The sequence below is a fragment of the Hemiscyllium ocellatum genome, chromosome 5, assembly GCF_020745735.1.
Source record: "Hemiscyllium ocellatum isolate sHemOce1 chromosome 5, sHemOce1.pat.X.cur, whole genome shotgun sequence".
In the NCBI taxonomy this organism is placed as follows: Eukaryota; Metazoa; Chordata; class Chondrichthyes; order Orectolobiformes; family Hemiscylliidae; genus Hemiscyllium; species Hemiscyllium ocellatum.
Genome location: NC_083405.1, coordinates 33,900,777 through 33,921,733, shown reverse-complemented (window position 1 = coordinate 33,921,733; position 20,957 = coordinate 33,900,777). Strand labels below are relative to the sequence as shown.

Genomic DNA, 20,957 nt, shown 5'->3' with positions numbered 1-20,957 from the left:
GGGGTAAGTATTGACCTGGATAATGGAGCCAACTTCCCTATATTATTTGAAATGGAATTGAATCTTTTATGTACACCTAAGACAGATAAGCTTCGGTATAATATCTTATTTGACAGTAGACATCTCTCATGCAACATAGTTGTGCACCATGGTATCAGCCTGTATCATGTACTGACATGTCTGAAGTGGGCTTGAAATTGTAACTTGCTGACTTGGAGATGGACCTGAACTATGGCTAACACAGATCCCTGGCTTAAAATTAGAGTTGCCCTTTCAGTCAGATCTGTCTGAGGAATTTGAGTCAACCATGTTTGGAATCCGTTTTCTTCTTGCCTAGATTTAGTAACTTCACATTACTTCATTAAATATTATTCAATGATTTTTTTTTCTGGCTAAAATTCCGTGGAGTCCTTCACTGAAAGCTATAGGAGAGATAAGTAAGTGAGAGCATCCAAAAGGTGGGAATTGTCACTTGGAGCACAGGCCAATGAAACAATGTCTCATTCGTTTTTATGGCAGGATAGATCTGCTCAAATGGGCACTAATATATGGTTTATCTCTTGCCCATTGATTGCCAACATAAATACCCTTTATTAGAGAGTGATTACAAGGTTACTGCCAAATTTGATCACCAAAGGAATAATTATGTAGCAAAGTAAAAGACATTGGGGGGAAATAGATGAGGGACAGAGACAAGAGATTTGAGGATCAAAGAAAGCGATGCAGGCATACAATGAAGGAGGTGGTATGAGTAGGATTGAAGAACATAGATATGCAGAGTGAGATATACTGTGATATAGTCTGACTGTGATTTAGAAGATGTAAGATTTGCCCTGGTTTTGTAACAAAATAAACAAGGCTTAACAATAACAGTTTGTTAGCTGTACTGTTGAATTCTATTTATAACCTGACTCCAAATTAACTTTAAGCACTGCCATCTTAAGTTGGATGATGACATCATGTAGACTGGGAGAGGCTACTTGATGCTGAGGAAACTTGATGCAGAGGAAACCATTTTGTGCTGAAGAAAACAAGACTACGAATTCAACAAAGACTATTCTCACCTAACAAATCTAACTTACTTAGATGTGATTTCAAATTTAAATTTTCAGTTTAAGAACATTTTTAAGAATTTCTTCAGTTTATTAATTTCAGTAAGATATATTGTTTGTAGAGGAAAAAAATAGCGCAGTTTGTACAAAATAGCCTCCAGCACACCCTGTTGGAACTTTTACATTGGGAGGGAAGATATGGTTACATGGAGAGCATAGGAGACAATGACACAGAAAGAAGTGTCTGCAGGAGAGGGATAACTGGAAATAGGTATGAAATACTGGACAGAATCTGCAAAAAGACATAATGGAGGCTTGACTAATTTTGTACCTTTAACATGACAAATTAGAATTATTATAGGTTAATCTAAAATAATGTACAGATGTGAGTGCAGAGATTTCTTAATCTCACTGTACATGTGCTAATCTTGCTAAAATAGATAAGAATTGGAATCAATGTTGTGAGATTATAAAACTGGTATTTTTTTTAGATTAGATTAGACTTACAGTGTGGAAACAGGCCCTTCGGCCCAACAAGTCCACACCGACCCGCCGAAGCGCAACTCACCCATACCCCTACATTACCCCTTACCTAACACTACGGGCAATTTAGCATGGCCAATTCACCTGACCCGCACATCTTTGGACTGTGGGAGGAAACCGGAGCCCCCGGAGGAAACCCACGCAGACACGGGGAGAACGTGCAAACTCCACACAGTCAGTCGCCTGAGTCGGGAATTGAACCCGGGTCTTCAGGCGCTGTGAGGCAGCAGTGCTAACCACTGTGCCACCGTGCCGCCCACTACTGTGCCACCGTGCCGCCCACCAGTATTATTGGTACTGAGATAATTAAATGATAATAAAAAGCAGATACAGGTCACTAGGGAGATCAAGGTTGCTATATGAAGAAAAGATTCTGGGAAATATCCTAAACTGTGGCAAAATAATTGTGAATGAGTGTGTGTGTGTGTGTGTGTGTTGGGGGGAGAGGGGGTGGTCTGGCAGTGGGGTGGGTCATAAGCTGGGTGGCTTTCAAGTCTGGAAAGCCGCCAAGGTCACTGCAGTGACCCTGGTTCAAGGAAACTTGGAATATTGTGTACAGTTCTGGTCGCCCCATTACAGGAAGGATGTGGAAGCATTGGAAAAGCTGCAGAGGAGATTTACTAGAATGTTGCCTGGTCTGGAAGGAAGGCCTTCTGAGGAAAGATTGAGAGACTGGGTCTGTTCTCCTTGGAAAGAAGAAGGCTAAGGGAGGATTTGATAGCGACATATAAGATGATCAGAGAATTAGATAAGGTGGAGAGTGAAAGTCTTTTTCTTAAGACGACGGCGTCAGCTTGTACAAGAGGGCATAGCTACATTTGACGGGTGATAGATTTAAGACAGATGTCAGAGGCAGGTTCTGTACTCGGAAGTTGTAAGGCCGCGGAATGCCCTGCCTGCTAATGTAGGTAACTCCGCCACATTAGTGAGATTTAAACTATTCTGGGATAAGCATATGGATGATGATGGAATGGTGTAGGAGGATGGGCTTGGAATAGTTCACAGGTCGGCGCAACATCGAGGGCCGAAGGGCCTGTTCTGCACTGTATTGTTCTATATTCTATGTTCTAAGTGTTCAGCAGTGCAGGAAGAAAGTAAATAATCTGCTACACTCCTCAAGGATGAGTGCTACCATTTTTTCTGACATCTCCCATTTGCAAGGCCACCAGTCACTCAAACTTTACTACTCGCCAAAGCTCATGGACTACAAATTTCACTAGCGCATAAATCATGTCCACTCAAATGTTCTCGCCCACTAACCCTCCCTGGCCTCTGCTCGCTCACTGAGGACACAGTCTTTACTGCTCCTACATCACCACTCATGGCTCTCCCTTCAACTCCAACACTTCCAACACAGCTTTTGTCTCATTACAGGAAAAAACATTTTCTGTCAACCTGGTTGAGAGGGTGTCGACCGATTGGAGAGGGTGAAGTTCACAAAGCTCCTTACCCACCATTAGGAGAAGGTGGTTGATGGGGCTGGAGAAGAGTGTAACCACTTTCAAGATGTCGAGAATTTATGGGCAGCCAACCCGGTGACTTTCAATGCACATGCCACCAGTGCTGACTCGTTTTTAACATGTGCAAGCTTTTATCTGTCTTGAACAAGTAACTCCCTTTCTTCTCTTATGCAGACTCTAGTGGTACCCAGCAAACCTCTGCCAGCACTGAGACCCTCAGCTCCACCTCCATCTCTGAGGAGGAAGCTCTGAACCTTCAGTGTGCACATTGGCCAGACTTCCACCAGCTCGGGGTGGGGGGTCTCTTTCTAGATTAGCCTCGGGAGCTCAATCTGGTGAACACGTTACTGAAATGTCTCTGCAGTTAATCGAGGAAGAAGCACTTCAGGTCTCTGGTGCTCAAAAGACAGCCCCAGCTGAGCTCCAGACAGAAGATGGCCCCAAGGTCTTAGCCATTAATGATATTGTCAACGTGCACGGAGATGCTCAGGAGCAGCCTTTTCGGACATCCCGAGGATGAAATGTAATGGGCATGCATTGCTCATCTCTCCCAAGCAATTGACTTTGAGACAGCAAATAGCATCCGAAGTCAGCGATCCTTGAACCCTAACGTTGTCAGTGCAGCCAAGGCATTGGATTTTAACATGGACAATACTGAAGCTAAAAACAAGATGCAGGGATTATGGTAGGGCCAGCCCTGGATAGATTTTCCACATTTATACTCACCTTGTGAGTGAGAGGACAGATTCAGTGATGATTCCACAGTCCTTGGAGACGAGGGTTCATTCATTCCATCTCTTGAAGGCACCATTTAAGGCTGGGAGGTGTACAAAGAGCAGCTGACATCTCCGTTGCTAGCTCAATGGCCAGCTAAGGGAACGTGCACAATGTGCTGCCTCTCTCAGGTTAAATGCCCCAGTAATTCAGAGTAATTCAGCAATCTAAACGCAACCTGACATGTGGAAGGCTAACTGATGATGGAAGGGTAAAAAGGAGGTGCCTATGGCTTGCTCTCAACCTGCCTCTGATCATAAGGGAGTGCACGATGTAACACTTGGACATCATACACTGACTGAAGCCTTAAAGGCCACCCAGCCTCATGTTGATGTTCCTGCCCTGTCTCAGTGACTGTTGAATGGTGAGGAGGACCTGTAAAGTGCAGAAACATTTAAGATGGACTCAGCTAAAGACATCATGCGTACGGTCATATGGATAAGTAGACACTTATTCATGACAGAAACATTCGAGGAGGGCAGGTACAACCAGATGAACTGACCAGGGACTGCTTGCCATATAACCTACAGCAAATAACACAATGAAAGGAAGTCCAAATCCTGCTCATTCCACCTGGAGGTGGATTTTAATGAAGTTCTCTCTGGCTTATCATGCTTGATGCATATGCATACCTCTATCATGGTCTCTTGGATGTCCCTTTTGATCAGTGTCTTGATCCTTATTCTCATCTTCATCCTTAGAAATTACTGTTGATCCCCATTTTATCTGCGCCTGGTATATCCCCCTCCCTATTGGCTCCAGTTGTGACGAGTATAGCATGTCACAATGATGCTGCTCCCCTTTTCTGGGCTACACTGTAGGGGCCCCTCTGGCGCAGTCAGGGCATTGAAACCTCATCGAAAGGAGGCCTTTGATGTATTTCACTCTGGCCCTGAAGCAAGTATGAGCAGCATTGTATCTTTGTTCTGGATTAGTCGGAGGGTTTCTTAAAGGTATCAGCAGCTCTATTTGGTGGGGGCAGCCTTTGTATCCTGTCAGTCATCCTTGATTGGCCGAAGGGCCTTGGAAGGACACAGGAACTTGTGGATTTTCTAAATGGCAGCCCCCAGAATATCTGATGCAGACGGCCAAAATTTGGCATTGGTGGTCACAGATAAGTCAAACTCGAAAGGTGTGGAAGCTTTTTCTGTTGACAGTCTCCACTGGTTAGTGAAAGGAGCCTCAACATATGTGGTCTATAGTGCCCTGTGGCTGGGGGAAGTCTATCAATATGGAGAGTCCCACTGCCTGAAATGCCTGACTCTCCTCATCATGGGGTAAGGATCTAAACTGATGAATTTTTGAGAAACAAAAATAGCTGGAAATTGTTGGAAAACCTCAGCAACTCTGGCAGCATCTGTGGAGAGAAATCAGAGTTAGTGTTTCAGGTTCAGTGACCTTTCCTTCAGAACAGAATTGTGAATTCTGGAGAAGCCTGGATTCTGACGGTAATGGCATCTATGACATTTTGCGTCTAGGATTGGGAGATTTCACACAGTCTCCAATTGCTTCATCAGACGAGCTGCTGACAAAATTCAACACTGTTATAGCATTGATAATCACTGGGTTGGGCTGGTTACCCAGTCCTTCTGACCTAAGTCCTATTCCAAGAAATTATGCAGTTCTGTGCTGATAGTGACCCAGGTCATCCTTAGCCTGTGCATGCATTGTGGTTGTGAGAACTGTAGAAAATGACAGTGAGGTCAGTATAGGTAGGTTCTGGTCATCCTACTCCATTTCTATTATGGCTCTTCACCTGTGGCTTCCCCTTAGAACAATACAGCACAGAACTTGCCTTTGGCCCTCGATGTTGTGCAGACCTGTGAACTAATCTAAGCCCATCACCCTACACTATCCCATCATCATCTATATGCTTATCCAAGGACTGTTTAAATGCCCCTAAAGTGGCTGGTCAACTACATTGGCAGGCAGGGCCCTTACCTCTGAAGACTGAGGCAGCTGCTGAAATTTGCTGTTCTTGCTGAGCTTGCAGACAACCTTGTGATTACTCTTTCCTCCAATACAGCCTTTGCCAGTGCCCTGAGGCAACAAGGTTTGCACCAACTGCAATATCTGTGCCAGATGTGTGAGCCATTAATTTGTGCGCATGTTGGACAAAGACCGTCATTCACTGATGGTATTCCTGAGCACTCCACATCAATTATAACGAAGTGTTCAATTGTGCCCTGACGTAGTGTGACAAGGAGGCCAATGTCCTGCCCCTGTAAGGAACACCGAGGTATGTAACCTTATTTAGATGTCTGTTACAGAAGCAAAGTGCGAATGCATTATCTTAGTGTAATAGTACTTCCTCCCCAAAAAAGTAATCCTTAAACATCACAGTTCATGCCCTTGCATACTTGCAGTTTAGTGGGCAAATGTAGCAGCTCTGAAACATTATCTCCCAATGTCAGGTATGAAATACGATTCAGAAAGGGCAAACCCAGATCGGACTTTTCAGTTAGGGTCTGAATAGATTTGCATACCTAACATGACAAGGAGGTTATTGGTGCAAACTGTGTAATGATTATGATCAGCGGAGGTCATAATTTTAACTATCATCCTTGCAAAAAGAATGACCTGTCAAGAAATTGCAATTTGTTGCCAGATGGGGTGGCATTGTAGAATCAATGGATGTAGGATTAATGCAATTGCGGAAGTCACATTTAAAAGAATTATAATCCCACTCCCAAAGAAGAAAACAGTAACTTATTTTACCCATTCTGCATGTTGTGGCTGCCATTTTCTCTAATAATCATGTGGTTTTTTTGGATTGAAAATTGCAACATTTAAACTTTGTGTCCTCGTGAGTGATTTGCAGACTCTGTCTTAAATGCATTGTGGTCCCTTCATGTGTTTGAGTTGCTTTTCCTGAGTCTTCAATGACCTTTTGGCACATCCGTCCCACACCCCTACCCCATTCATGCCATCCCCTTTAGATAACTGCTAGTATACCCAGTGTGCCCCCTAAGCCCATGGCTTTGCAACTGGCCATGCCCTTATTGGCCATATACTCACCCCATGCTAAAGCATGTTCAGGATAATCCTTCTTCTCAGTGATCTAATTCAATGAATACCAATCCCAGACTTGAGCTTCCCACTCCAGAACCTGGAACTCCAAGGATTGCCCCATGGTAAGCCCTCTGACCATTAATTGCCGAGTTCTCCATCATTCAGTGTGGTTCACTCCCTCTATATCTGTTTGGCAAGAAATCCCTAACTGCTACTGGACCTGCCCCTGGTCTGATGTCTCCACTGAACCCCGACTAATGTACCTACAATCACTGCACTGTTTGAACTTTGCCTGTAGAACTGACCTCGGTCCAATATGCTTGCAGAGAGACCAGACCGCAGAAACATAGATCCCTACACTTTGGTAGGACCAAGTATCTGACTGAGTGTGAAGCCACCCACTGACTAACAGGAATCCTTGACTCCACTTAGGGCTGGTCCCTTTTGACTTTTAGACATTGCTGTTTAGTTGAAGCACATAGAGTGCATTTGCTGTGTATGCTGCTGGCATACGCTGTTAGCATGGCATTGACAGAACACAATGCCATATAGTAACACATCCACCCCCTTGATTGTTCAGTGTTCCAAACTGTATCAAGCTGCCTGCCTGTCCCTCTGAGCTGAAAAGCACTGCAAGCAACAGAGGATGACAACCTCTTATTAAGCGCAAAGTTAGTGAGTGCTAAGAAAGTAAGCTGACAGTTATAAGATGCATCATGTATCACATACATCTATACATGAGGCTCACTTCCAGGCAAAGAGACTTGGAAGAAACAGAAAGGTCATACGTATCCCTGTGCTCCAAAGTGAAGTCCTGAGGGGATGCAGTTGAGTGTGACTTGGCCGGAGAGCAGCCATAATAATGTGGTGAAGCTGGTGGTTTGCCGTATGGACCTGCATAGACAAAAGGTGTAAAAGGACAGTTTCCATTTGGAGGCATTGTGATAAAGATAGTTGTCTGAAACACCAGAGAGCAAAGTAGTGAGTAGCTGCCATTAGATATCTGCTTTGACTTCCTTGTTAGGATTTGGCATTGTCTAGTTTCTCTGAGGAGGATAGGGATCTCTGAATTGTACAGAATTGAATTGAGATTAAGTAATAATGAGATGAACTGCATTGAAATAAGATAATCCCACCCCCCACTTAAGATTTAGCACTGGCCCTATAAATCCTCATGAGAAATTCAGAATCATTTTCTAGATATTGTAAATTGATGGGTTTTTTTCCCCATTTTTGTTGTGTTTTCCCACTGTTCTCACCATTGCCCAGTCAGTTAAAGAGAGTGAAATTCCATAACAATGATATTAAAAATTACAAAATGCACACAGAGCAATTAATTTAACCATACAGTCATGCTTTTATCTTTGGAAGTCTTTTTAACAATGTGCTTTCTAAAATGAATATGGAAATTTTCAGTTTATGCAGTCTTGCAATATAACCCTCAACATTGCACCTCTGCATAGAATTTTGAGACATTTTTAAAGATGTCAGAAAAACAGCTATCTGTAATAAATACATTGAAATATTATGTGAAATAATTTATAAAGAATGTATCGACGATTGTTTCTTTAAATGTGAATTTGACCAGCTGCTGAGCAAAGAGAACATTTTTAGTTACAGAATATTAATTGTGACAAGGAGGAGTTATGACATGCCGTCATATTCTAAAACTTGCTTAACTGCCTTAAAAGGCAGAAGATTGCCCAATCTTTTTTCTGAATTTCACCATTTTATTTTTGCATATGTCAAGGGGATTTCAGGTTGTGGGATAGATGAATATTGTGGCCAATTTAATTGCCATTGTTATGCAGTGGGTTTCATTGGTCTATGAATCCTTTTATTATTCATTACATTTGTATGCTTTTAAAACATTCTGCAAATCCATTAACAGATGGGTAAAGATTGTATTATTTAGACATCATTGTTGATGATAAATACCAACTTTTCACTGTTTCAAAGCAATGACTTTTCAAATATGTTTCAGCACCAAACAACACACTTTATCAGAGGAAATATTTTTTAAAACACACCAAAATTAGAATAATACATTGTCTCAAAAAACATAAATATATCAAAATTGTTACTGAAACGCTAATTGATAAATGCTAAGATAAAGAAATAATTCTAACATGTGGATTTGTTAGTTACAAATATTGACTGAGTAGATTAGCTTTGACAATTACTTGTTTGATAGTCCACCTTTTAAAAATGATAATGATTTGGATTCTCTGAGGTATATTATAACTCTGGGCACTTCAGTGAAAAGAATGATAATGAGTCAGCCGTTTTTTCACAAGTCTGTCAAGTTTTGCTGGAGTGAGTAGCAATAAAAATAAAACTTGGGAAAGCTATAGATTGGGGTATGGATTCAGGCTTATTAATTTTACACAATGCTCAATTCAAAACAGTCTTCTGTACGGCAGTTAACGATGGTATATTGAATATCACAGACAAACAAATGAAAAATTGTAAATAATATTCATTTGAAATGACAAAATCCAGAAATTTCCAATCAGATGGTAATACTTCAGTTATGTGCAGAGAGTAGACAAACTGTGATTGTTCTTCTTAGAGTGGAGGTGGTTTAGAGAAGATTGGATGGAATTGTTCAAGATCAAGAAAGGTTTAAATATATCGAGGGAAGCAAATTCCAATGGAATCAAATAGAAACATCAATAATCAAAAGCTTAGGTTTAGAATGACATGCGAAGAATGAAAGGTGAGGACTTTTTTTTATTTTACGAAGTGGGTTATTATTATCTGGAATGTATTCCTTCGAAGGATGGATGTAAACTTATTCAGTAAGTTGGTATTGGCTGTGTACATGGAAATATACAGGGCTGTGGGGAACAGAACGGTAGTAAAAATAAATACTCCACATCACTCAAGAAGCTCAGCACCTTCCAGAACAAAGCAACCTGCTTGACTGACACCACATCCACCATCTTCAGAAGGGCTCATGCCCGAAACGTTGACTCTCCTGCTTCTTGGATGCTGCCTGACCTGCTGCACTTTTCCAGCAACACATTTTCAGCTCTGATCTCCAGCATCTGCAGTCCTCACTCTCTCCTGACACCACATCCACCCCATCTTCAGTACTGTATTCGTTTATGCACTGCAGTAACTCCTCCGACAACATTCTGCAACTTGTAACCTCTACCCCGAGGAGGACAAAGGCAGCAGCTGCGTGAAAGCACCACCACCTGCTTGGAAATATATCACCATTCTTCATTGTCGCTGGGTAAAACTTCTGGCCCCTTGCTAGTAGCACTGTGGGTGTATCTACTCAATCTTATTGAGTGAAACCACTTTGAGAAAGTTCTACGCAGAGACTTTTGGAACTCTTTCAGCAAACTTTGAAAAGGAGCATTTTTGTTCATTTATTTTAGGATACCATATTAGCAAAAGAAAACAAAACTTTACAATGGAAGCAGCATGTGGAACAGCAAAACAGCTTTCAGATTTCAGTGAAGATTGGACAACAGTTTTAATCAACTGATGCTATCATGAGGGAACAAAATGAATGTAGGATAAGGAGATAAAAATCCTAACTAAGTTCTTACAAATTTGAGAAAATAACCAATAACTTCAAAAGCCTATCAATAAAAAAAAATTGTCCATACCACTATTTCCACCAAAAAAGAAATCCGCTTTCAGATCAATTTGGTATATTGTGAATTGGCACATGTGGAAAGCACAAATCTTAAGATTTTGAACTGTTTCTGAATAGACACCAAATTAAATGAGAAACATATTAGCACACTTTTTTCTGCTCTATCAGAAGAACATCATATTAGACTAGATTCCCTACAGTGTGGAAACAAGCCCTTCGGCCCAACAAGTCCACACCGACCCTCCGAAGAGTAACCAACCCCCCCCTCCACCCGACTAATGCACCTAACACTATGGGCAATTTAGCATGGCAATTCACCTGATCTGCACATCTTTGGATTGTGGGAGGAAACCCATGCAGACACTGGGAGAATGTGCAAACTCCATATAGATAGCTGCCCAAGGCTGGAAAGGAACCTGGGACCCTGGTGCTGTGAGGCAGCAGTGCTAACCACTGAGGCATCGTGCTGCCCTTATATATGTTATAAAGATCAATGAGAAGCAAATTACAATTTCCTAACAGCTTTTGAGCAATATTTCACTTAAAGGATAAAGGGGACATTAGTTAGATCATGCTTCACTAGCAGAAATCAACTCCCGATAGTTTCATTCATCACATGTATGTAAGATCTGAATCATGTAGCTGCAGAAACTTACAACAGGAACTTATTTATGGCAGAATTATCGTTGGGCTCTTGAATAGATCAATCATGGAGCTTTTTCAATCAAAGAGGATCTAAATCTACAACAAATAGCCCAAATAACGGTGGATACAGAATCTACAAAAGTTCAATTTAATACAAAACATGCTGCAGAGTGTGTTGACTGTTTAAAGCATCATAAACTGGGTGACCAAGGGAGTCAAACCTCTTCTGAACAGTATATTGCATCTGACAACATCCATACCGGGCCACTATCCCACCCCCCCCAACTCAGCATCGGGTCACTGATGTCCCTGCTTTGCTTCACCATCCCCACTTCGGAGGCCAGAAGTTGGAGGCTGGGGGTGGCTATCTGAGAAGACAGAGGAGGAGAAGAAAACCGCTGAAGGGGTTGGGGGAACAAGAGGGAGAAGACAAAGAAAAAGAACAGATTGAGTGGACAAGCTCTGGCTGGAGGGTCCTACTCCACTGCAATCTTACTGGTGGTTCCAGTCCTCCATAACCAGTAAAGACAAAACTGTTCAGCCTTCGACCAACTGTTGTAGCAATAGAACTTACTTGTTGAAGATGTGCTTCAGTCTTTGGAACATACCAGGCGACAAACCAGATTATTCCTAATCCAACATATACCTTCATGCTTTGGAAAAGAGCCTTGAAGAAAACTTCACTGCTGCGAGGGAACAAGTTTCTTTACCAGAGGAGCGCAAGGACGGGCACTTCATTTGTTCCTAGAGAACCTAATAATTGTATCCATCATTACAAATGGAACATTTTAAGACATTATAACCACCTTGTAAATCCCACTCCTACAGTTACATCATTCAAAGTTCCTTCAGCCAGATCAATTGAATTTCTGACCTCACAGAAACCAGTGGAGAAAAATGAAAAATCACCAGCTTTATCTTGAGTTTCTGCAACTGGTTACAGACTTTCCTGACCTACCTACTAAAACGGATGGAAGGGCAAGACAGATTAGGAAAAGAAACAGCACTGTAAGTGTTATAGAATAAAGCAATCTCTGTAACTCATTTGAGTTATGTATATAACTGTTAATCAATGTTTCTGACGTGGGGAGAGAAAGCTGGGGTAGGGATGCTGCGTGACCCTGGAGCAACCTTTATGATGATGTCATGGAGCTGCATATCATTGAGCATAAACAGCAGCACTTGGGCAGAGTTAGATGAGACGCTAGGTCAAACTTGATTAGACCACACTACGCTCTGGAAAACTCACATGAGCACACCGATATGAATGCACAAAGAAGACAGATTAGACCTTACCTAATATCACTATAAATCAGAAATCCTTGACTGTGTAGAGCAGTATTTGATGTTAAGGTGAAATAAATAGTATTACGTTAAAGCCTTAACCAATACAGTTCTTGAATTTGCTTTCTCATTGACTAATCTGTCTTGCGTGTAAACTTATAATGTGACATCAAACCATAAAATAAAAGATACATCCATCCAGCAAGCACTATGTGATGACTTTTAATGGAGTCAGGCTAATCAGGAATGGGCATCAAGTAGAAACTTTAGACGTTGCAGCCTGCTTGTTAGACAGGACATGGCAGCACCTCATCGAATCTTATATCCTTCTCGGCAATCTTTACAAACGACAGCATTGCTACACAGATTCTAGACTTGTGAGATTCAGGGCTGTGTCAAAGAACAGAAATGAGGTCGCTTGAGAGGGGAGTAGAAACCTACTGGTTGTTATGAAAGATGCCCTGTACTTTGTGAAGTATAGGTGACATTGGAATTATATCATTGTCACTCCAGATGCTATTTAACGAGAAGGAGAAGAATCACTGGAAGGAAAAGAAGACAACGGATGGATTTTGCCCATTTTGGTAACTGCAACCCTCCTGTTGTGACCCTACCCCCTCGCCCTCCCCAAAGAAACTATGTATACACAGGGCAGGAGTTGAGGAAAACCCAGGCTGAAAGACACCGATTCCCAGCCCCATTTCTGTATGAACTCTGCCCAGCCTAGCTTTGTCAGAGGAAAAGGCAAAGTTTGTGTTTATTAAAATCCAATTCTTAGCTCAGCCATGATTCCTTTTCCCTTCCGTGGACTTGGTCGAGGCAAAAGTGAGGACTGCAGATGTTGGAAATCGGAGTGGTGCTGGAAAAGTACAGCAGGTCAGGCAGCATCCGATGAGAAGGAAAATCGATGTTTCGGGCCCTTCATCAGGAATGGAGTTTATTAGTTTTAGTCTGTTTATCTAGCTCTGATTCTTAAATAAAAAGAGGGCCCTCTCCTTTTTGTCATTTACATAAATGATTTGGATGCGAGCATAAGAGGTACAGTTAGTAAGTTTGCAGATGACATCAAAATTGGAGGTGTAGTGGACAGCGAAGAGATTGCAAAGAGATCTTGAACAAATGGGCCAATGGGCTGAGGAATGGCAGATGGAGTTTAATTCAGATAAATGTGAGGTGCTGCATTTTGGGAAAGCAAATCTTAGCAGGACTTATACACTTAATGGTAAGGTCCTAAGGAATTTTCCTGAACAAAGAGACCTCGGAGTGCAGGTTCATAGCTCCTCGAAAGTGGAGTTGCAGGTAGATAGGATAATGAAGAAGGCGTTTGGTATGCTTTCCTTTTATTGGTCAGAGTATTGAGTACAGGGGTTGGGAGGTCATGTTGTGGCTGTACAGGACATTGGTTAGGCCACTGTTGGAACATTGCGTGTAGTTCTGGTCTCCTTCCTATCGGAAAGATGTTGTGAAACTTGAAAGGGTTCAGAAAAGATTTACAGGGATGTTGCCAGGGTTGGACGATTTGAGCTATAGGGAGAGGCTGAACAGGCTGGGGCTGTTTCCCTGGAGCCTTGGAGGCTGAGGAGTGACCTCCTAGAGGTTTACAAAATTATGAGGGGCATGGATAGGATAAATAGACAAAGTCTTTTCCCTGGGTTCGGGGAGTCCAGAATTAAGGGCATAGGTTTAGGGTGAGAGAGGCAAGATATAAAAGAGACCTAAGGGGCAAATTTTCACGCAGAGGGTGGTATGTGTATGAAATGAGCTGCCAGAGGATGTGGTGGAGGCTGATACAATTGCAGCATTTAAGAGGCATTTGGATGGTTATATGAATAGGAAGGGTTTGGAGGGATATGGGCCGGGTGCTGGCAGGTGGGACTAGATTGGGTTGGGATAACTGGTCGGCATGGACGGGTTGGACCGAAGGATCTGTTTCCATGCTGTACATCTCTATGACTCTAAAAGAGTCTATTAGTTGACACTATTGCTGGCAATTTTTAATCGCATCTCCAACACCCCTCCCCCAAGTCCTTCCTCCCTACCTTTTATCTTAGCCTGCTGGACACACTTTCCTCATTCCTGAAGAACGGCTTAAACCCGAAACATCGATTCTCCTGTCCCTTGGATGTTGCCTGACCTGCTGCGCTTTTCCAGCAACACATTTTCAGCTCTGATCTCAGCATCTGCAGTCCTCACTTTCTCCTCAATTTTTAAAGATAATTTTATTGCTTTTAAAATGTTACTATATTAATGTTTTGATATTGATTTATCTTGCTGAACATCTCATTTGTAGCCTTTCTTTTTGAAGTTCCCAATTCTTATTGTGCCAGGCTAGTGCTGGTGTCTGCTTTGTTCCACAACTCCAGACAACACAAGTTTTCTATGCAACAGCAGTAGCTTCATTACTGGACATCCGTGTTCTACTTGTTGTGACACTTCACAAATCTCTGCTCTCCACACAGAGACAGTATACTTTATAAGAATTAAGCAAAAAGGTTAATCAGAGATTGTCATCACATAGTTTAAAGTAGGTAATTATGAACTTGCGAAGCCCGATGAATGTGGGTGTCCTGCGATTAACGTGTGAATGGATTACAAAAACTGATTATAGTATTATGTGTTGATGGGAAAAGATTAAGGCAGAAGTGTTTTGCCTGCTGTAAATGGGGGACTCCCATACCTATGCTAATCTGGTGGGGAAGTAAATGGGGGATTCACATACCAATGCTAATACGACGGGGAAATAAGACAATGGGAGCGGGAGGCAGTTTAACAGGATTGTGGCCAAGGCAATCAGCCTTGTCTGGAAAGGACAAATACCTCTTTCTGGGCTCCAGGAGGAATCTACATGTCAGCAACCCCCCCTCCCCTGCTCCGCACTGAGATGTCCTGACAGCATTGTAAGAGTACTGGCTTTCAGTTGATGTTACAATAAGTCCTTTGGCAGTGGAATGTTTAACCTTTGAGTCCCAGTGTGTCCTGAAAGAGAAGCAAAGCAGGGAACTGACCCCTCTGTGATATTTTAACGTCCTCACCAGATCTCGGGCAACTGCTGTCTGGTGTCTTGCTGATGAGGAATGGGCGAATCACAAGAAGTCTGATTTCCTTTTGGGGTGAAGATAAAAGGGATTGTGTTTGCTCCAATCAAAATGCGAATTGCACTTCTGGTGGCATCTGTGCAGAGTGAACCAGAGTTCATTGAAGCTCACGCAGACCCTATACAAGTCATGGACCTGAAGCATTGACTCTTTCTTGGCAGATCTTCTATGCTCTGCTGACTTTTCTTTTAGCAGTAATTTGCTAACTAAACCCCAATTGTATGAATAGAAATAGTGCATTATGGCAGGTGAATTGATTGTTGTGAATTTACTGAAAGGTGCTGCTACTTTTTAAATTTGTAAATGAAATCAAGTGAGACATGCCAACAAAAGATGTCCTCGTTTGTACATATGTTTTCGATCCTTTTGAGGCTCAAATCACCTGGGTGTTGCTGTCTAGATATTGCATAGTGCCAAGTCAAAGAATGAAGCTGTGTGTAATATGAATGACTGTATTGTGGTACTTGTCTTTGCTGTAAAGTATATTATTCTTTAACCCGAGCTTTCAAATGGGCATTGTAAGTAGAGAAATGAGTACAAAATCCAGGAAGTCTTTCTAAGCCATTAAAACATTGTGATATGCAATGAAATCCTCTAGCTAAATCCCATTCAGCAATTTATGACTGGCAACATTAAAGGAACACTCAGTTCCAAGAGTTGTTGTGTGGCAACGTTTAATTCTCCCAGCAATAAAAGAGGAACCTATTGCTGTGTTTTTCATTTGGTTGCTCACGACATTGTGGGAATCACTGAAGAGCACTTGAAACGATTATAGACGGTGACTGAAGGTAAATAAGTTTGAGAGAGACAGTAGATGTTAGAAATAGTCTACTATTTTTTTGTTTTTTAGCTGCAGAGCAGGGAAGGCATCTGAACTAAATGGGTTCTGTTCAGGAGACTAAGTGAGAAAATAATAAAAATAAAAACAAAGCTAAAAATAATAGGAGAGAGAAAATAAACTGAGGGCAAACTAGCAAGTGATATAAATAAGGAGAGGAAGAGCTTCTATAAATATATAAATAGTAAAAGAGATGTCAAAGTGGACATTAACCTCATAGAGAACGAAACTGGAGAAATAAAAATTGGGAACCAAAAAAAGGCAGAGTGAATACTTTGTTTCAGTCTTCACAATAGCAGGCATTAATAAAACTCCAAAAATACCAAACAGTCAAGGGGCCAAGAGGAGGAGGAAATAAACACAGTAACTACGATTGGAGGAAACTAATGAGGCTAAAGACTGATAAGGTCCCTAGACTTGATGGGTGCGTCTTAAGATTTTACAAGAAATATCTACAGAGGTAGTGGACACACAGGTAATAATTCCAAGAATCCTTAGATTTGAGAGAAGTCCCAAATAGGCAGTTTTCCAATGTAACCCCCTTATTCAGAATGTGATGGAGCCAGTTAGCTTCACATCTGTTATTGGGAAATTGCTAGTGTCTATTATAAAAGATGTCATAGCAGGACAATGCAGAAATGCATAATATGTTCAAGCAGAGTCTGCATGGTTTTGTAAAGGAGAAATCATGCCTGGCAAATTTATCCCAGTTCTTTCAGGAGTTAACAAGCAAGATTGATAAAGGGGATTCAGGAGATGTATCATATTTGGATTTTCAAAAGTGCTCAGTAAGGTACTGTGGCATGGATGGCGCGGTGGCTCAGTGGTTAGCACTACTACCTCCGTGTCAGGAACCTGGGTTTAAATCCAGCCATAGGTGACAGTCTGTGTGGAGTTTGCACGTGTCTGCGTGGATTTCTGCCGGGTGCTCAGATTTCCTCCCACAGTCCAAACATTTGCAGGTTAGATGTATTGGCCATGCAGAATTATTTGTAATGTCCAAGGGTGTGTAGCCTAGGTGGATTAGCCATGGTAAATGTAGGATTACGCGGATGGGGTAGGGGGCTGGGTGTCTTCAGAGGGTTGGTGCAGACTCTAGGCCAAATGGATTCTATGATTCTACTGCTTATAACTGCTGATCAGTTCTTACCTTATTATGTTGGTGGTAGCATATCAACATGGATAGGGATTGGCTGACTAATAGAAGACAGAGCACGAGAAAGAGGGTATTTTCAGAATAGAAGCTGTAATGAGTGGAGTGCCACAGGAATCACTGCATGGCTACAATTGTTTACAATATAGATAAGACTTTTAATCTGTAAAACAAAACCAGATTTATTCCAAAAAGGAATAAGTTTAACACTGAGTGAGACCTGAGCAGTTGTTATTCATCAGAGGAGCATTTTACAACAGAAGGTTAATTTCACAATTTTCACAAGAATATTACAATGCTGTCTGAGATATAGACATAAATCTTCACTTATTTCTGAATGAATCTATTTTATTAAGATACAAAAAATATTAATGACTTGGAGCACGGAATGTCCCATCACCTAGTTTGCAGCTGATAGAACAGTAGAGGGAATTGTATACATTGAGCTTCTACTAATTGGAATTTAGAAGAACGAAAGGAGAACTTATTGAAACATATACAATCCTGACTGGACTTGACAACGTAAAAAGGAACAGCCGGTATAATATTAATAGGGGGTAATCCATTTAAGATAAAGACAAGGAGGATTTTTTTTTCTCTCGGCGTGAAATTCTTTACAACAGAGAGCTGTAGAGGATGGGTAATTAAGTATATTTCAGACTGAGAGACACAGATTTCAATCAGCAAGGGATTCAAAGGTCATGTGGAAAAGGCAGGAAAGTGGAATTCAGGAATTATGATCTCATTGAATGATGGAGCAGACTGGCAGGGCTGATCGGTCTGTTTCTGTTCCTGTGTTTTATGGTCTTGTGATGATGAAATCAAGGATGACTGATATATCTGCTCGAACCCAGGCCAATTTATTACACAGCTCGATGATGTCGTCAGGGCTTGAGAAAACTCCTGGGAGTTGTGGTAAACCACAAGAAGATTTATGCCACTAATAGATCAGTACAGCTAAAAGCAGAGGTTGAAGGTATCATTAACGTTATCTATTTGTCAAGACTAAGTAAGGTTAGAGTTGAGGGAAAATGCTGGTTGGATCTGGCTTGGTGAAGCTTTCTATTGGTGAGCTGGAGTTGTGAATAAATGGAGTGCAGGTCTTGGGTGAATGTTGATTGAGGATACAAAGATGATGGAATAGACCAGGAGCATTCATTGAGCAGTCTTTGACAGAATTGTTCTTGAGATGGACTTTCAAGGCAAGATCTGCAAAAGTGAAAAATTATAATCCCTTGAGAACATGTAAATAATGAAAAGAAGCATGGGGTTTGGTTAGGTCCTTAGTAAAGGTGATTCTCTAAAAGTGGTAATGTAACTATACCCAGCCCAGCTCAGAGGTTAGGAATTTGAGTGAGAGAACTCATCTCCTGTCTCCCCTGCCTGTGATCTACAAGGCACAAGCCGCCTGGATAAATGCAGCTCTAACAATAACAACCAAGAAGCGCAATGTCATTCAGGTCTAAGCAGCCCATTTGATTGGCACCACATCAACCGTTGTTCCACAGTGGCATCAGGGTGTACCATCTACAAGGTGCACAACAACAATGCACCAAGGCATCTTCCATAGCACCTTCCAATCCATGACCTTAACCACCTGGAAGAGCTAAGGCAACAAATGGGTACACCACCAACTGCAAGTTCCCCTCCAAGCCACCCTCAATCCTGACTTGGAAAAGTGTCATTGATCTACTGAAAATAAAGAAACAAAATCCTGGACCTGCCCCCTCACAGCTCTTTGTATGTACCTACATCAAATGAATTGTATAGGTTCAAGTTGGCAGCTCAGCACCATCGTCTCAAAGGCAGTTCAGGATGGGAAATAAATAAATAATGACCTAATCAGTGATGCCCATGTCCAACGAATGAATTTAAAAAACCATAGTGTTAACTTAATTTGTTTCATTCTTTTAGACATCCAATAACATTTTAGTTTTAACATGTGAAAACTTGTGGGTCATTCTGTTGGTTAATTGCTGGTCCTCTAACTTGTTTAATCATGAACGGTCCCTAACAAGAACATTAATGTTGCGAACAGTTAATGGTTGTTAATGTCAGAAACTGCCGATGTTATGAAAATGTCTTATGAATTTAAATTGCATCTCAATGAGTTATTTCTGTGAAATCTAAATATTAGTTTAATATAGAAGCTTTCTTTATTTTCAGTCCTCTCCTCCTCTCTCGGTACTTTTTGTTGGTCACAATTCCTAAATAAACAAACTCCTACGTCCCAGTCCAAAATATCCTTGTTCATGGGACTAGCTGCCATTTAACTTTGGGTGGAATGTGAAGTATCATAATCAAACGTGATGATGTCCTCATTGGGTGTACCCATTCACAAACTCTCCTGTGGGGAATTAAAACTGTGACTTAGCGGTTTTCATTTTTCACCTTCCTAACGTACTGCTGCTGAGGCCAATTTTAGTAGCCTGCCACTGGGTTAATTTAATTCAATGTAGTCGAGAACATCCTGTTTGTATGAGTCATTATCACATTATACCCATTGAGCCTTCAAGGGATTTTGATAAGCTTGTTTCATTACACTGAGTATTCATAGTAAAGGAATTTGACCTTGCATAGAACCTCTGCAAGGTGCAGGTCTGAAACTGCTTAATGAAGCTTGGAAGATCAGAAAATGAGGGTGCAACAGGCCAGAAAGCATGTATCAATGTGCTGAGTGTTGCCCTGGATTGAATACAGGAATTCTCGTCCCTCAGGAAGCTGAGAGTCCTTCCAAATGTATACTCAGAAGATTGGGGAAGCAGAAAGTCTTTGCTGTTGATGCCAGATGTCTAGCCTCGAGGACCTCCGTGTAGTACCTCTCAAAGTTTAATGACCTTCTACATGCGTTCAGGATCATCCTCCCTATGCATCATCAGCCACAGACTTGCTGCTTTCACCCCAGTTGCACTTCCTATCTGTCGCCAATCTTCATCAAACACAAGTCAAGCTATCCAGTCAAAGCTTCACTTCATCCGTACGTACATAGCACTACTCCCAGGCTCACATTCACACAGATCTGCTAAGCATATCACATCGCACTCACTGATACAATTTCCTATCTTTTGCAGGACAAGCTGGACCATTACAGGTGGCAGCGGTAAGACCATAAGACACAGGAGTGGAAGTAAGGCCATTCGGCCCATCGAGTCCACTCTTATCAATCTCGGCCTTGAAGACATTTAGCGTCTCGCCTCCACTGCACTCCGTGGCAATGAATTCCACAGGCCCACCACCCTCTGGCTGAAGAAATGTCTCCGCATTTCTGTTCTGAATTGCCCCCCTCTAATTCTAAGGCTGTGTCCACGGGTCCTAGTCTTCTCGCCTAATGGAAACAATTTCCTAGCGTCCACCCTTTCCAAGCCATGTATTATCTTGTACTCTCTATTAAGTCTCCCCTTAATCTTCTAAACTCCAATGAATATAATCCCAGGATCCTCAGGCGTTCCTCATATCTTAGACCTGCCATTCCAGGGATCATCCGTGTG

The 20,957-nt window shown here is 41.8% G+C and overlaps 1 protein-coding gene across 2 annotated transcripts in view; it reads left to right on the top strand.

The window, feature by feature from the left end:
• The window catches only part of lrrc3b (leucine rich repeat containing 3B), a 62,133-nt gene that overhangs the window by 4,192 nt on the left and 36,984 nt on the right, over positions 1-20,957 (top strand). Inside the window, exon 1 of one of the 2 annotated variants that reach the window (XM_060825390.1) lies at positions 6,033-6,068. The exons of the other annotated variant lie outside the window; for it this stretch is intronic. The gene's annotated coding sequence lies outside the window, so the exon portion shown is untranslated. Of the gene's footprint in view, positions 1-6,032; positions 6,069-20,957 lie in introns of those variants that run through there. 2 annotated transcript variants of the gene reach the window in all.